Raw genomic sequence first — 19309 nt, forward strand, 5'->3', positions numbered from 1 at the left:
GAATTTCTTTTTTCTGAGATAGGGTTGTTTAGGTATTTAGGTATTTAATCTCTTCTTCATTTAACCTGGGCAACTTATATTTTTGTAAATATTCATCCATTTCACTTAGATTATCATATTTATTGGCATAGAGTTGGGCAAAATAATTTTGAATTATTACTTTAATTTCCTCCTCATTGGTGGTGATTTCACCTTTTTCATTTATGATACTAGCTATTTGGTTTTCTTCTTTCTTTTTTGTAATCAAATTGACCAGAGGTTTATCAATTTAATTGGGTTTTCATAATACCAGCTTTTGGTTTTATATATTAATTCAATAGTTTTTTTTTGCTTTCAATTTTATTAATTTCTCCTTTAATTTCTAGAATTTCTAATTTGGTACTTAATTGGGGATTTCTGATTTGTCCTTTCTCTATTTTTTTAGTTGCATGTTTAGTTCATTGATTTCTTCTTTCTCCAATTTATTCATATAAGCATTTAGAGCTATAATATATCCCCTGAGATTTGCTTTGAATGAATCCCATAGGTTTTGGTATGTTGTTTCATTATTATCATTATCTATGATAAAATGTTTAATTCTTTCTAGAATTCGTTTTTTGGTTCACTCATTTTTTTAAAATGAGGTTATTCAGTTTCCAATTTGTTCTGGTTCTGTATCTCCTTGGCCCAGTATTGCATAAGAATTTTATTGCATTGTGATCTGAGAAAGATGTATTCACTATTTCTGCCTTTCTGCAGTTGATCATTAGGTTTTTATGTACTAGTACCTGGTCAATTTTTGTATAAGTACTATGTACTGTAGAGAAAAAGGTATATTCCTTTCTGTCCCCATTCAGTTTCCTCCATAAATCTACCATATGTAATTTTTCCAACAATCTATTTACCTCCCTAATTTCTTTCTTATTTGTTTTATTATTCAATTTATCTAGATCTGATAGTAGTGTTTTGCTATCTATGTCTTCCTGTAATTCTTTCAGCTTCTCCTCTAAGAATTTTGATGCTGTCCCACTGGGTGCATATATATTCAATATTGAAATGACTTTATTGTCTATGATACCTTTCAGGAGGATATAGTTTCCTTCCTTATCTCTTTTAAAGCTATCTATTTTTGTTGCTGCTTTGTCTGAGATAAGGATTGCTACCCCTGCTTTTTTTATTTCAGCTGAAGCACAATATATTTTGCTCCAACCTTTTACCTTTACTCCATCTGTATCTCTCTGATTCAAATGAGTTTCTTGTAAGTAGCATATTGTAGGGGTCTGTTTTTTAATCCACTCTGCTATTTGCTTACATTTTAAGGGAAAGTTCATCCCATCCACATTCAAGGTTATGATTACTAATTCTTTATTGCCCTCTGTGTTATCTTCCCGTTGTTTGTATTTTCCCCCTTTCCCCTTTTTATCCATATTCCCCAGTATTTTGTTTTTGAGTACCACCCCCTTCAGTGTGTTTTCCCTCCTATATCACACCCTACACTTTCTTTCCCCTTTCCCTTTCCCCCTTTACTTCCTTTTATTATTTTCCCTTATTTCGCCCACTCCCCTTCCCTTTCTCCATCCCCCCATCCCCTTTTCCCCTTTTAATACTTGAAAGGTTAGATGTTTTTAAGTTAACTGACTATGTGTAGGTTGACTTTAAGCCAAGTCTCATGAGAAGGAGATTCAGGTGTTTCTCCTCTGCTCCCTTCATCCCCACTATGACCATAGGTTGTTTGTACCTCTTAGTGTAATGCAATTGACCCCATTCTATTCCCTCCCTCCTCCCATCTCTGTCCTGTCCCCCTTTTTAGGGCGGTAGTGTTTTTTTAAGATCATTCTATCTAAGTCATAGAAAATTCTGAGTGTCTTACACTTCTAGTTCTGTATATATTCTATCGAATAAAGTCTAAATTCCTGAGAGTTATTAGAGTATTTCTCCCAAATGGGGTTAAAGCCAGTTACATCCCATTAGATAGTAGTCTCATAGATAGGTCAAGAATATCCATCATTTCTAGCAAGGTATATTCTCTCTGTTAGAGCTACATTTATTGCATTTTTTTTCTTTTACTGCCCCCACCTTTTTTTTTTTTTATCTTTTCATGTGTCTCTTGAAACTCCTGTTTGATGTCCAAATTTTCTGTTTAGCTCTGGTCTTTTCATCAGAAATATTTGGAATTCTTCCATTTCGTTAAATTTCCCATCTTTTTCCCTGGAAGAGTAGGCTCAGCTTTGCAGGAATGTAGATTCTTGGCTGCATTCCAAGCTCCTGTGCTCTTTGAAATATTTCATTCCAGGCCCTTTGATCCCTTAATGTTGATGCAGCCAGGTCCTGCATGATCCTTACTGTGGTTCCTTGATATTTAAATTTTTTCTTTCTGGCTGCTTTCAGGATTTTCTCTTTTATCTGATAGATTTGCAGTTTGGCCTCAACATTCCTTGGTGTTTTCATTTTAGGATCTTTTTTCTGTTGGGGATCGATGTACGCTTTCAATAACTACTTTGCCCTCCAATTCCATGATATCAGGGCAGTTTTCTATCACTAGATCTTGTAATATTAAGTCCAGGCTTTTATTCTCTTCAATCTTTTCAGGAAGTCGTATAATTTTCAGGTTGCCCCTCCTCGATCTATTCTCAAGCTCAGTGGTTTTGTTGATGAGATATTTTACATTTGCTTCTATTTTTTTTATTTTGTTTTACTGACTCTTGCTGTCTTGGTGGAGTCATTAGTTTCTGTAGACTCCATTCTTTTTTGGGGGGAGGAGTTTTCTTCATTAACCTTTTGCAACTCCTTTTCCAATTGGTCAATTCTACTTTTGAAAGAGCTTTCCATTTGACCAATTGAGGTTTTGAGAGAATTAATTTCTTTTTTTTGCATTTGCTCATTTGAGGATCTGAGAGAATTGTTCGTATTTTGTAATTGTCCAATTGATGATCCGAGAGATTTATTCTCCTTTTGTGTTTGTCCAATTGTAGGTTCTAAGGTTTTGTTTTCTTGTTGCAAGGTATTAATTTTTTTCTCCCAAATTTTTAAGCTCCTTCCTTATTTCTTCAAGGAAGTCCTTCTGTGCTGGAGAACAGATTGTATTCTCCTCAGAGGTTCCAGGTCTCTCTGAGTTTGGGTCTTTCCCTTCCAGGAATTTTTCTATGGATCCACCTTTCCTCTGACCCTTCTTCATTATGCTAAGACCTTGAGTTGGGGGGGGGGGCTGGTTCACCTGGGTTTGGGATTGCTAAAGGCTCTACTGGGTGCAGTTTCTCTGGCTGGCCAGTAGGAGGTGCCGGTTACCCTCTCTGAAGTTTCTGTGAACTGGGTTGAGAGGCCTTCTCCCTTTGCCAGAAGGGAGGAGTTGGAACTATTGAATTCTTTTGCCTTCAATCAATCATGGGCTTTACCCTGGCCTGAGGTCATTCCTCAGCTGGGCTGGTTCTTAGGCTCACAAACCTGGGCCTGAGGCAGAAGTAGTTTGCAATTGTTTGTTCTGGAGGAGGTTTCACTGCAATGGCGGCTTGGGCTCAGAGTTTCTCAGACTGAAAGAGCCCAGAGATGGTGTCCGCAGCTCGCCTGCACCAGACCTCTCCCCGCAGGCCCTTACCCAAGCTCCAGGGGGACAGCACCAACAGCAGCACCTCTGCTTCCCCGTGGACCCAAGCCCCTTTCGTCCAGCCCCACCGCTGATACAGCAGGTCCCTCTCTTCCGCCCTAAGACTCCCAGTTCCAATTCAGCTGTTACTCTGGCTGATCTGGTTCTGATACTCAGCCGCCTGAATTCTACCAAAGCTGCAGCGAGAGAGAAATCCTGAGGTAGATGCACTTTCTCCTGGCTTTTCTCTCTGGGTTCCATGAGTCGGACTTCCTCTAAGAGGTTTGTTTCATGTGATAGATGGAGAAGAGATCAGGAGACTCTAGAACTGTGCCTGTCTTCTCTCCACCATCTTGGCCAGAAGTCAATGTTTCTTTTTTTTTCTGGTTTGTTGATTTGAGTTCTACATGATTTACATTCCTTTTTCAATTAATCGATTTGAGACTTAGTTGAGTTGCATTCATTTTACAATTGGTTGATTTTATTTTTTGAAGTTACAGTCTTTTTGGAATTGTTTACTTTTGCTTTTAAAGCAACTTATTTCTTTGTTCAATTTGTTCATTTTTCTTCTTCTCATTGAGGGTTCAAAATTATTTTTAAGCTCTTTTAAGAGGTTTTGTATTTGAGTCTAATTTATAGACTTCTTTGAAGCTTCCCATATCCATACTTTTTCAATGGGTCCTTCTTCTGAAGTGGAATTATTAATATTCTTTTCTGCATATTCTCTTCCTTTGGTTAGTGCTCTTTCCTGTTTTTCACTCATTTTGACAGTTTGAGTTCTGTTCCTGAGATATAGGAGTATACCAATCTTTTGTTGATAGGGCTTGTGTCTGAACCCTGGTTTATTCCTGGCCAAGGTGGTGCCTATGAAACCTAGGCATTGCATATGCATGGGTATGTTTCCTCCTTATTGTCCAGGCAGAGGCCTTTCCTTTGGTTTGTCCCCAACCTAGCCCTGTCATTTGCCCAAATGTTACCATAAGTCAAACATTGATTGGGGTAGGGACCCTCTCTGCTCCCTTGCTATCTAGGTTATGGGACTTATGCTGTTGTCAAGCTGCCTGGTTCTGAACTGCACTGTGGCTAAAATCTTCCCACTGGTTTTCTTGCTCCCCTGGCTAACTGGGTTTTGTTTTGCCTCTTCCCTTGAAGAGACAGACTTACACTGAAGATACTCCACTTTGTCTATGGGTAAAATCTTGTTTTAATCTTGTCTTATTTTGGTAGAATCTTTACCTTTAATGTCTAAGTAGAGGCTTCATTTAACATTGTGTAGGGAATGCTCCAGGAACATGCTATGATAGCATTATCCCAACATTTAGCTCTGATCTGGAAATCTCTAAATGTGTTTTATTAATAACAACATATTGTCAGATTATTGTATTACATTAATTCTGCTATTAATTTTTGTTTAAAGGGTGAAGTCATCACATACATTTTCAAAATAATAATCACTGTTTCACTCCTCTTTTTAGTTGTATCCCTCCTCAAAAGTATACCTGGTGGGGTGACTAGGTGGCAAAGTGGATTGAGCATTGGCCCTGGAGTCTAAGGATCTGAGATTAAATCTGGCTTCAGAAATTTAATGATCTAGCTTGGGTAAGCCATTTAACCACATTTTCTTGCAAAAAACCAGAAAACAAAAAAAAAAAGTGTAAATGACTTTTAACCACTGACTTCTTTTATTCTCTTCCCTCACTTAACTTTTCTTGTTTTCTCCACCTAGGGTTTTTTGTTTTTGTTTTTGTTTTATTTTTTAATTTATTTTCATCCATATGAACATGTGTACTTCAAGTTACAAAATTTCCTTCCACCCACCCATATCCCTCTCCTCCCTGGCAAACTAAAGTTAGCATTGTACACACATATTTTTGATAAACATGTATGTATATTAATTAGTTTTGGTGTGGGGAGTTAAGATTAAGGCAGAGATCCATTACATAATTTTTATAAAGTATTCATCAGATTCTGAATAGTTGTTGTGTGTGTGTGTGTGTGTGTGTGTGCGTGTGTGTGTGTGTGTGTGTGTGTGCGCGCCAGTCTAATATGCTTGTCCTACCTCTCTGAACTGCTGAGAGGAGTTTATTCCATTAAGGTAGTTCATCTCATAATGTTGTTGTTAATGTGTGCAATGTTTTCTTGGTTCTCTTCCCTTTGCTCAACATCAGAACCCATATATCATTCCATGCTTCGCTACAGTCTTGCCATTCATGGTTTCTTATAGAATAATAATATTCCATAGTATTCATTTACCATTTCTTGTTAAACCATTCCCCAATTGATGGGCATCCCCTCAATCTCCAGTTCTTTTCAACTACAAAAAGAACTGCTATGAATATTTTGGAACATGTAGGAGTTTCCCCTTTTTTATATAATTGGTAATGGATATAGACCTTGAATTAGAATTGTAGGGTCAAAAGGTATGAACATTGTATTGCTCTTTGGTCATCATTCCATATTGCTCTCCAGAAAGGTTGGATCCATTCACAACTCCACCAGCAATGCATCGATGTCCCAATTGTCCCATAATTCCTCCAACAATGATCATTTCCACTTCTCATCTTAACCAATCTGGTAGGTGTGAGGTGATACCTCATTATTGTTTTAGTTTGCATTTCTCTAATCAATAATGATTTGGAGCATTTTTATATGGCTATATATATATATATATATATATATATATATATATATATATCTTTAATTTTTTTCATTTGAAAACTGTCTATTCATCTCCTTTGACCATTTGTCAAGTGAGGAATGAACTGTAACCTTATAATTTGATGCACTTCTCTATATATTTTAGAAATGAGAACTGTATTAAACTCCTAGTTGTGAAAATTGTTTCCCAGCTTTCTGCTTTTCTTCTAATTTTGGCAGCATTGATTCTTAGTACAAAAATATTTTAATTTTATATAGTGGAATCATTCAATTTGCATTCTATATTGTGTTGTAATTCTTTCTTGGTCATAAATTCATCCCCTTTCCATAGATCTGAGCGATATAGTATTTCTTGGACTATTAATTTACCTATGATATTACTCTTTATATATAAATTCTGTACCTACCTTAACTTTATTTTGTTATAGGGTCTGTGATATGGAACTATGCCTAGTTTTTGCCATACATTTTTACAGTTTTCTCAACAATTTTTTGTCAAATTGTAAATTCTTATCCCAGAAGCTGATGTTTTGGGTTTCTCAGACAGTAGTTTTCTGTAGTCATTTATTGCAATTTCTTTTGAACTTATCCTAATCCACTGATCTATTTCTTAACCATTACCAAGCAGTTTAGATGACTGCTACTTTATAGTAAAGTTTTAGATCTGGTAGACCTAGACTACTTTGCTTTACCTTTTTTTCCATCAGTTCCCTTGCTATTCTTGACTTTATGTTGCTCCAGATTAATTTTTTACTATTTTTTCTAGTTTGGTAAACTTTTCCTTCTTTTCATCCACTTTTATAATTTTTTTTCTTCTTTATCTTTTATCCTCACTATTTCTCTGTATGTTAAGAAGTTTTAGATTTGTGTTATTCTTTCTTTAACCTATATTGATGAGAATCATGTACTAGCACTATCAGTTGCCCATGCCATTCTTATTCCACTTTAACAGTTCTTACAATCATGGGTCATTTGGAAAGGATAATTTCTCCATTTGACTCTGCTGATCCAATTTTACTTTTTTCATAGAACTGTAACATCATAATCAAGTCAACCTGTAGTCCTCTTATGTATGCTCTTTCAAATTGAGTTAGTTATAATATCCCTTGAATTTATAGATAAGATTTTGTCATATAAGAAATTAAAAGTATTGATCTTTGTGAGTCTTTAAAATGGTCACACATCAGTTCATGCAACTCTCTCTTTGATTTTCTGAAGGCAGCTAGGTCACAATTTCTTACAGAATAACTGTATTTCGCAACATTTATGTAGAATAACTTGTTCAAACAATCCCCAATTGATGAACATCCCCTCAGTTTCCAATTGCTTTCCCCTTCAAAAAGATCTGCTTTCAATATTTCTATGCATTTGGGTTTTATCTCCTTTTGTATGATTTGTTTTCAACATAGGCCTAGTATTACTGCAACAAATGGTAAAATGGTTCAATTGTCTGGTGTCCAAAGTTTCATTTTTTTTCCAGAATAGTTGGATCAGTTCACATCAGTACATTAGTGACCCAGTTTTCCCAGTCCTCCCCAACATTGATCATTTTATTTTTTTAAAATCGTTTTAACAAGTAAGATAGATGTGAGGTAATACCTCACGGTTGTTTTGATTGGCATTTTTTAATTCAATAATTATATGAAATAGTTTTTCATATGGCTATAGGTAATTTGATTTTCTTCAGCAAAAATGGCCTTTTCACATCCTTTGAGCATTTTTCAATTAATTACTTATATTCTTATAAAGTTGAATTGTTTTCCATATATCTTAGAAAAGAGTCCTTTATCAGAAACATTAGCTGCAAAAATTGTTTCCCTGATTTCTGTATCCCTTCTAATTTTGCTTGGATTGGCTTTGTTTTGCAAAGACATTGTTATATTAATGTAATCAAAATTATTTATTGTGCAATTTATATTATATTTTTTTGGTAATGCACTTTTACCCATTCAATAGATTTGACAGATAGACTATTCCTTGTTCTTCTAATTGTTTCATCGTATCACCTTTCCTGTCTAAATCCTGTGCCCATTTCAAACTTATCTGTGCTTACTTTTTATCATACTATTTTTCAATTTTCCTGATAGTTTTGGACAAATGGCAAGTTCTTGTCCCATAAACAATAGTCTCTTGGTTTATCCAATAGTTGATTACCAAAGTCATTTACTACTATTTCTTTGGCTCTATTCCACCGATTCACTCCGTTATTTTTAAGTTAATACCAGAAAATAGTGTTGACTGGCACTTGATGATATTGTTATAGATCTGCTATTGCCAGGACCCTGTTCTTTGCATTTTTATTTCATCAAACCCCTTGATATTTTGTTCATCCAGCTGAATTATTACTTTCCCCCCTAATCCTATGAACTAAAATTTGCTAATATGAATGATATGACACTATAGATGCAATTTAATTTAGATTGCATTTTCATTGTAAGTTGCTTGGTCTAATTTAAAAGTAAAACCATGGGGAGATTTTCCATCCATTCCCTTGATATTCTTCACCTTTTGTTGTTCCAGAAAAAAAATGTCACTTTTTTTGTTACTTTTTTCTAGGTCAATAAAATGATTATTTGATAGTTTGGTTGCTATGACAATAATTTAATTTGGGAAAAATTGTAATTTTTAATGTATTAGCTCAACCTAAACATGAGCAATTTCTGAATTGTATAGATCTAACATTATTTAGGTGAGAAATGTTTCGTAATTGTATTCATATAGTTCCTGAGTTTACCTTAGGAGGAAGATTTCCAAGTAGTTAATATTGTCTAGAGTTACTTTAAATGGTATTTCTCTTTCAATGTCTAAATCTTGTACTTTGTTGTTCATTTATAGCAAAATAGATGATTTATGTGGGTTCATTTTATATGCTGCTGCTTTTCTAAATTGTTAATTGTTTCAAGTAGATTTTTAGATGGGTTTTCTTGTGGTCTCTATGTATACTAACATTTCATATGCAAAGAGTAAAGACTTTGCTTTCTTGTTGCCATTTCTGATTCCAACAATTTCTTTTTCTTCTCTTCTTGCTAAAGCTAACATCTCTAATACTATATTGAATAGTAATGGTGATAAAGGATATCCTTATTTCACTTCTGATATTATTGGAAATGCTGTGGGTTTATCCCTATTATACATACATACATACATACATACACACACACGTATGTTTCTAGTTTTAGAAGACTTCATTTATCCCTATTATTTCTAGTGATCTCAATTGAATGGATGTTGTATTTTATCAAAAGCTTTTTTTCAGCATTTATTAAAATAATCTTAAGATTTCTGCTCTTTTTTGCTACTGATATGTTCAATTATGTTGGTTGTTTTCCTAATATTGAACTCTCTGTGGCTACTTGGGATAAATTCTATGTGTATTACCCTAGTTATAACTTATTTGTTAAGATTTAATTCAGATTATTGCATCAATTTTCATTACAAAGATTGGTATTAAATTGTCTTTTTCTGTTTTGGTTCTTCCTGCTTTAGGTATCACCACCATATTGGTATCAAAAATAGAATTGAGTAGAAATCCTTCTCTAAGTTTTCTAAAAGTTTACATAGAATAGGACTTTATGATTGTTAAAATATCTCACAGAATTCACTGATAAATCCATCTGGACCTGTAAATTTTTCTTAGAGAGTGTATTGATGCTTTCTTCAATTTTCTTTTTGGAAATGGAGTTATTTAAGTGTTTTATGTCCTCTTCTGTTAATCTGGAGAACATGTATTTTCCTAAGTATTCATCCATTTCACTCAGGTAATCAAATTCATTGCCATACAATTTGGCAGAATAGCTCTGAATTCTCTTTAATCTCCTCTTCATTGATAGTAATTTGGCTATCTTCTTGTATTTTTTAAAATCAGATAAACCAATACGAATAACCAAAAATCAAAAATAGTAAGTTATAGACCAATCTTCCTAATGAAAATTAATATAAGCACCTTAAATGAATTTTATCAATGAGACTACAAGTTATTACTAGAATCATACACCATGATCAGATAAGATTTATATCAGGTAGGTAGGGATGGTTTAATATTAGGAAAACATAAAACATAATTGAACATATCAATAGTAAAATCAACAGAAATCATAGGATTATCTCAAGAGATGCTTTAAAAGCCTTTTATTAAAAACAATATCCTTTTCTATTAAAACACTATAAATATTAGGAATAAATGAAATTTTCCCTAAAAATAATAAATAGTATCTATGTAAAACCATGAACAATTATTTTATGCAATGAGAATAAACTCAGAGCATTTCCACTAAATTCAAGGGTGCAGCACAAATACTCAATCTCACCATTACTATTCAATATAGAATTGGAAATGCTAGCTATAGCAATAAGAGAAGAAAATATAATTGAAGGAATCAAAATTGGCAAAGAGGAAGCAAAATTTTATCTCTTTGCAGATGATATAATGGTATACTTAGAGAATCCAATAATATCATCTAAAAAACTACTTGAAAAAATAAAAACATTCCAAAAAGTAGAATGATATAAAATAAACCCACATAAATCATCAATATATATATATATATATATATATATATATATATATATATATATATATATAATATATTTATATACACACACACACACACACACACACACACACACACACACACATGTATATGAACAGGAAAGCCCAAGAACAAGAGACAGAAAGAGAAATTCCATTGAAAGTAACTATAGACAACATTAAATACTTGGGAATCTAACTACCAAGACAAACCCAGAAACTGTATGATTAAAAAAGCACTTCTCAAAGACTTCTAGCCAAGATATCAGAGAGATGACAAGTAATGAGGTAAGGTATCCTTATCTTCTCTCATATATATTATGAAACAAATCTCTTAACAGAATTTTGATCAACAAAACCCAGAGCAGAGAAGCTAGGAGTAGAACGTCTATGAAAAAACATCTGACTTCAGGGATCTTGGGTGAGCTGAGGAGCAGAGAGTAGAGAGCCTGCTGGAATGGGGTGAGAGTCTGACTAACCTAGCATCAGCTGTGGAGTCATTGACAGTGGGAGCCACAGACTAGGGGCTTACTGGGGTGTGGAGGCTTTGGCTGAGGGACTAATGGTCTGGGACCCCAACCCAGCAGGACTGGAGGGCAAGTTCCACTGCAGAGAGTTACTGAGGTGTACTGGACAAATATCATATCGGCTCCTCTGGTCCGGAGGAACTCAGAATCCATACATTTACTTCAGTTGAACCCTGTTCCCAGAACAAATGCAGTAACAGCTTCCCCCCAACCCCAACTCCCTGCTAAAGTGTGGGCAGCAAAGGACCCTCAGCTGAATAGGGAGAATAATTACCTTACCCCAGCTCATAGCCCACATTGTTCAAGGATAAAGTATCCAACAGTGCCACTCATCCCCTCTGGGACAAGGGAAAGTGTCTCAAGTAAAGATCACAGACACTTCAGAGAAAGCAATCAGCACCCCTACTGGCCAGTTCACGTGGACTTACTAAATACAGTGAGAGAAACCTCTAGAACCCTATACTGGGTAGCCCACTTGGAGTTAGTAAACTCAACAAGTAAAGCCTCTAGGAATCTCAACACCATACCTCTGTGAAGCAACCCCTCTCACAACATCAGAACTTAGGAAAATGAAGAAAGCCCAGTGAAAAAGGCAGGGTCATAGAAAACTACCTAGGAGGTAAAGACCCTAACTCAGGAAATCATGAAGGAGTTTAAAAAGAATTGGAAAATTTGGGAGAGAAAATTAACACCTTGAAACAGGAAAACAAATCCTTGGAAAACACAATTAGACAAATGCAAAAAGAAAATAATTCTCTCAAAATGTCAATTGGTCAAATGGAAAACTTTCAAAAATAGAATTTACCAATTGGAAAAGGAGTCACAAAAGATAAATGAATAAAATTCTTCTCTAAACAAAATGGAGTCTGTGGCAACTAATGATTTCATGAAACAACAAAATTTTTTTAACAAAACCAAAATATCAAAATAAATAGAAAAAATGGAAAATGACTCATTGACACAACCATAGACCTCACAAATAGATCCAATGGGGACAATTTAAGAATTATTGGTCTACCTGAAAATATTGAGGAGAAAAAAATGCCTGGAATCAATGTTACAGGATTTAGTGGTGGAAAATTGCCATGACAGTGGGTTATCAGATGACAAAATACTTATTGAAAAAATACATCAATCCCCCTCCAGAAAGGGATCCCAAAATAAAAATACCAAGGAACACTGTGATCAAATTCCAGAACTATTCAGATGAAAGAAAAAATCTTGCAAGCAACCAGAAAGAAACACTTTAGAAGCCAAGGAGCCACAGTAAGGATTACACAGGACTTGGCTCCAACAGCACTAAGGGATTGAAGGGCCTGGAATACAATATTCTGAAAAGCAAGGCATCTTAGAATGTAGTTAAAAATTCACTCTTGGGCAAAACTGAGGCTTCTCTTCCAGTGGAAAAGATTGACATTTAATGAAATAGGAGACTTCTAACCTTTCCTGATGAAAAGATCAGAGCTTAATAGAAAATTTGAACTTCAAACTGGAGACTCAAGAAGCACATGAAAAGGTAAATAAAAGGGGTAAAGAAAATAATGCTTTCCAGTAAGAAGAAACTGGCTATGTAACTACCTGGGTGAAAGACTCTAATAACTCTCAAGACTTGTAAATCTATTAGAGAAACTATGTTTTGCTAAAAGTTATGGACACTCAAGACTTTTCTGTGACTCAGATAGAATGATTTAAAACAATAAATCATTAAAAGGGGGGGGACAGTAAAGGGACCAGAGGATGGAGGAGATTGAATAAAGTAAATCTCATTATATTAAAAGGTCCAAAGGACCTATTGCAATAGAGAGGAAGAAGGGAGGAGGTGAGAACTGCCTGAATCTAACTTTCATCTGATTTGGATCAAAATTAATATGCATACACTCAGTTAAGTTAAAAACTTATCTTACCTTCAAAGTATTAAAAGGGTAAAAGCAGAGGGGGGGAGGAAAAGAAGAGCAACCAGAAGGAAGAGAATGAAGAAGGGGCAAGGGGGAAGGGGAAAGAAATGGGAGGGTTTGGATATTGGGTGTCAAAAACACTGAAAAAGGTATATTTATAAATAAAATACTGTGGAATATAGATAAAGTGAAATAAGAGTAAAATAAAAACAGAGTTAAGATAGCATAGAGGGCCATGAAGATTTAGTAATTATAACTTTGAATGTGAATGGGATGAACTCTCCCTTAAAGCATAAGCAAAGAATAGAGTTAATTAAAAATCAGAATCCTACAATATACTGTTTATAAGAAACTCAGTTGAAGTAAGGAGATACATATAGATAAAGGTAAAATGTTGCAGCAATATATATTTTGCTTCAGCTGAAGTGAAAAAAGAAGGGGTAACAATCCTTATTGCAGAAAAAGCAGCTACAAAGATAGATCTCATTAAAAGATATAAGGAAGGAAATAATATCCTCCTAAAAGGTACCATAGACAATGATGTCTAAATTGACTAAAATGACTAAATATGTATGCACCAAATGGTATAACATCCAGATCCTTAGAGGACAAGTTGAAGAAGTTACAGGAGGACATAGACAGCAAAACACTACTGGTTGGAGACCACAACTTCCTACTCTTAGATTTAGATAATTTCATCATAAAATAAAAAAGAAGTAAGTTAAAGAAGTAAATAGATTGTTAGAAAACCGAGACATAATGTACCCATGAAAAAATTTATTTGGGGATAGAACAGAAAATAGTTTCTGCAGTACATGGCACTTCAACAAAACCTAATAATCAGTTGGAGAAAGGCAGACATAGTGAATACATCTTTCTCAGATCATAGTACAAGAAAAATTACATGCAATATTGAGCCAGGGAAATATAGACCCAAAACTAAATTGAAAATAAATAACCTAATTTTAATAAAGATTTGATAAAATAACAAATATAGAAAGAATTAATGACAGCAATGAAAGAACCTAGTAAAACATATGTGATACAGAAAAGACATATATATATTATATCAGGGGATATATTAGATCTTTAAATACCAATATGAATAAATTAGAGAAAAAGGAAATCAATGAACTTAACATGCAAATAAAAATATTAGAGTAAGAAAAAATTGAAAACCACAAATTAAATACAAATTTGGGTATGCTAAATATTAAAAGATAAGTAAAATAAAATGCAAGAAATCAAAAGAACTAATAAATAAAACCAAGGTTTTCTTTAATTAAAAAAATAAAATAGATAAACCTCTGGTTAATTTGATTAAAAACTAAGAAGAAAACCAAATTTCTTGTATCATAAATCAAAAATGTGAAGACACCACCAGGAAATCAAAGCAATAATTCAGAAGTATTTAGCCCAACTCTATGCCAATAAATTTGATAATCCAAGTGAAATGGATAAAAATTTCCAAAAAAAGATAAGTTGTCCAGGCTAAATAAAGAGTAAATTAAATACATAAATAACCCTGTCTCAGAAAAAGAAATTCAACAAGTCATTATTGAACTCCTTAAAAAAAATCTCCAGAGTAAGATGGATTTACAAGTGAATTCTATCAAACATTTAAGGACCAATTGGTTCTAATTCTATATAAACTATTTAGAAAAATATGTGAAGATAAAACTCTTCCTAATTCTTTCTATGAGACCAATATGGTGCTCATACCTAAACCAGGAAGAATTAAAACAGAGAAAGAAAATTATAGACCTATCTACCCGATGAATATAGATGCAAAATCTTAAAATCTTAGCAAAATGATTACAAGTTATCACTATGATAATACACTTTAACCAAATTGAATTTATTCCAGGAACCCAGAGTTGGTTCAATATTAGTAAGACTGAGTATAATTAATTGTAGCAATAACAAACCTATCAGAAATCATGTGATTATATCAATAGATGCTGAAAAAAACTTTTAACAAACTACAGCACTCATTCCTACCAAAACAGGAGAGAGCATAGGAATAAAAGTATTGCTCATTAGAATAATAAGCAGCATCTATCTGAAACCATCAACAAGCATCATATGCAATGAGGATAAGGTAAAGACATTGCAAATAAGATCGGGGGGAAACAAGCATGTCCATTATCACCACTACTATTTAATATTGTACTAGAAATATGAGTTGCAGCAATAAGAGAAGAAAAAGAAGTTGAAGGATTTAGAACTGAGAAGGAAGAGACAAAACTCTCATTCTTTGCAGATGATATGATGATATACCTAGAGAAACCCAAAAAATCATCTATTAAAAACTACTAGAAATAATTAGCAAAGGTAGCTAAGTCACAGGAAATAAAATAAACCCTCATAAATCCTCACCATTTTTATATATGGCAAGCAAGATGTAGCAGAAAGAACTAGAAAGAGAAATCCCAAAGTGAATTCAGACAAATTGAAAACAATTACAAAACACTTCTCACACAAATAAAATCAAATTTAAATAACTGGGCAAATATCAACTGCTCAAGGATAGGCCAAGCTAATATAATAAGCATTACAATTCTACCAAAACTAAATTACTTATTTACTACCTTACCAATCAAAATTCCAAAAAAATTACTTTAATGAGTTAGAAAAAATTGTAAGTAAATTCATATGGAGAAATAAAACGTCAAGAATTTTCAGGGATTTAGTGAAAATAAGTGAAAAAAGAGATGGCTTACCCTACCAGATCTAAAATTATATTATAAAGTGTCAGTCATCAAAACTGTCTCATATTGACTAAGAAATAGAGTGGTGGATCAGTGGAATAGACTAGTTGCAATAGCAGGAAATGATTATAGTAGCCTAATGTCTGATAAACCCAAAGTGACCAGCTCTTGGGATAAAAACTTTGTCTTCAATAAAAAATTGCTGGGGAAATTGGAATTGAGTATAGCAGAAACTTGGATTAGAATAATACCTCACACCTTATACCAAGCTAAGATCAAAATGTATATAGGATCTAGTCATAAAATGCAATATTATAAGCAAACTTGGAGATCAAGTAATACTTTACCTGTCAGACCTATGGAAAGGGAAGTATTTTTTGACCAAGGAAGAGATGGAGAACATCATTTAAATCAAACAAGATAATTTAAGTTGCATTAAATTAAAATTCTTTTTTTCAGAGACAAATGCACTGTAACCAAGATCAACAGAAATGTAGTAAATTGGGAAATGATTTATTGTATTAGTATTTCTGACAAAGGAGTCATTTCTAACATATATAGAGAACAAAGTCAAATTAAAAAAAAATCCTCCAATTGAAAAAAAAGGTCAGCAGATATATAAATGCAATTTACAGAAGAGTAAATCAATGAGATTCATAGTCATATAAAAATTACTCTAAATCACTACTTATTAGAGAAATGAAAATTAAACCATCTCTGTGATACCTGATGACATGTCTAAGACTGGACAATATGACCGGAAAGGTCAATGATCAATGTTGGAATGAATGTGGGAAATCTTGGAAACTAATACATTGTTGGTGCAGCTGTGTACTCATCAAAAATTTCTAGAAAGAAATTTGGAATTACGTCCACAGGGCAACAAAAATATGCATACCCTTTGATCCAGCTATACCTCTCCTGGGTCTATACACTGAAGAGATGATGGAAAAAGCTTAAAAATATCAGTTGTACAAAAATATTCATAGCAGCTTTATTTGTGATTGCAAAGAATTGGAAATCAAGTAAATGTCCTTCAATTGGGGAATGGCTTAACAAACTATGGTATATGTATGTCATGGAACACTATTGTTCTATTAGAAAGCAGGAGGGATGGAAATTCTGGAAAGCCTGAAATAATTTGCATGAGCTGATGCTGTGAGAGATAAGGAGAACCAGAAAAACATTGTACACCCTAACAGCAGCATGGGTGTGATGATCACCCTGAATGGTCTTGCTCTTTCCATCAGTGCAGTAATCAGATGCAATTTGGGGTTACCTGCAATGGAGAATACCATCTGTATCCAGAGAAATAATTGTGGATTTTAAATAAATATCATAGACTATTACCTTTAATTAAAAAATAAACATTATCTTGCTATATAATTTTTTTTAGGTTTTTTTTTTTGCAAGGCAAATGTGCTTAAGTGGCTTGCCCAAGGCCACAAAGCTAGGTCATTATTAAGTGTCTGAGACCAGATGTGAACCCAGGTACTACTGACTCCAGGGCTGGTGCTGGATCCACTGAGCCACCTAGCTGCCCCTTGCTATATAATTTTGCTATTTCTTTTGTTTTATTTTTCTTCTTTAAGGATATGATTTCTCTCTCATCACATTCAATTGAGATCAATGTTTACCATGGAAACAATATAAAGACTAATAGACTGCATTCTGTGGGAGTGGGGTTGGAAGGAAGGAAGTGAAATTAGGGGGAAAATTATAAAATTCAAAATCAATCAATAAATAAATAACTTTAAAAAAAGAGAAAGATCTCCAGGGCCAAATGAATTCATAAGTGAATTCTACCAAGCATTAAAGGAACAATTGTTTCCAATTACATATATATATATATATATATATATATATATATATATATATATATATGAACTCTGGAAAATTAGGTGAAGGCAGAACTCTGCCTAACTCTTCCCATGAGACCAATATAATACTGATACCTAAACGAGGAAGAGTTAAAACAGAGTAAAAAAAATGTAGACTGATCTCCCTGATGGATATAGAAACAAAATTTTTAAATAAATCTTAGCAAATTGATTACAACAATTTATCACTAGGGTAATGCACTATGACCAAGCAAGGTTTAATGCAGGAATGCAAGTTTGGTTCAATATTAGGAAAACTGTCACTCTAAGTATAGCAATAACAAACCTCACAGAAATCATATGATTATCTCAATAGATGCTTGAAAAAGTCTTTGACAAAATACAGCATGCATTCCTACTAGAAATCCTAGAGAGCACTGGAATAAATGAATTGTTCCTTAGCGTGTTTAGCAGTATCTATCTGAAACCATCAACAAGCATTATATTGAATTAGGATGAGAAAAAAATTTAAATACATAAATGAATTAATTTAAAAAAATACTTAATCAAATAAAGTCAGATATAAATAATTGGAAAAATGTCAATTGTTCATATTTAGGTCAAACTTTCATAATCAAACTGATAATTCTACCCAAATTAAATTACTTATTCAGTGCCATACTATTCAAACTTCACAATAACTACTTTATTGAACTAGAAAAAAATGTATCTGGAGCAAGCACAGGTCAGGAATAGCAAGGGAACTGATGAAATAAAAATGTAAAGCAAGGTGGCCTAGCTCTGCCAGATCTAAAAACTATACCATAAAGCAGCAGTCACTAAGACTGTCTGGTACTGTTTAAAAAATGGACTAATGGATCAGTGCATTAGAATAGATTCAAAAGAAACCGTATTAAATAAATACAGTAATCTATTATTTGAAGAAACCAATGACATCAGGTTCTGGGACAAGAAATCACTACTTGACAAAAATTTCTGAAAAAAGTGTAAAATAGTTCGGCAGAAACCAGAAATAGATCCATATCTCACACCCTATAATAAAGTAAGGTAAAAATAGATCCAGAATTTAGACATAAATGGTAATACCATAAATAAATTAAAATACCAAGAAATACTCAATCAGATATATGAAAAAGGGATAAATTCATGACCAAACAAGAATTAGAGTACATTATAAACAGCAAAATGAATGGTTTAGCTATATTAAAAAAAAAACAGTTATGCACTAAAAAAATCAATGCTGCCAGAATTAGAAGGAAAGCAGAAAGCGTCACAATTAGGAATTCTTATAAAAGTCTCATTTCTAAAATATATAGGGAATTACAAAAAATTTATAAAGTTACAAATCATTCCCCAATTGATATATGGTCAAAGGTATGAATGGAGAATTTTCAAATGAAGAAATTAGAGCTATATATAATCTTCGAAAAAATGGTCTAAATAATTATTGATTAGAGAAATGCAAATTAAAATAACAATGAGGTATCACCTCAAACCTATCACATTGGTCAAGATGGGAAGAAGGGAAAATGATTAATGTTGGAGATATGGTGGGAGGATTGGGACATTGATGCATTACTGGTGGAGTTG

At 33.4% G+C, this 19309-nt stretch overlaps 1 pseudogene; it reads right to left on the minus strand.

The window, feature by feature from the left end:
* LOC141505309 (protein disulfide isomerase Creld2 pseudogene) overlaps window positions 1–11389 on the minus strand; it is a 35114-nt pseudogene extending 23725 nt beyond the window's left edge.
* Window positions 11390–19309: the final 7920 nt, after the last annotated feature.

The sequence above is a fragment of the Macrotis lagotis genome, chromosome 1 (genome assembly GCF_037893015.1).
Source record: "Macrotis lagotis isolate mMagLag1 chromosome 1, bilby.v1.9.chrom.fasta, whole genome shotgun sequence".
Classification (NCBI taxonomy): Eukaryota; Metazoa; Chordata; class Mammalia; order Peramelemorphia; family Peramelidae; genus Macrotis; species Macrotis lagotis.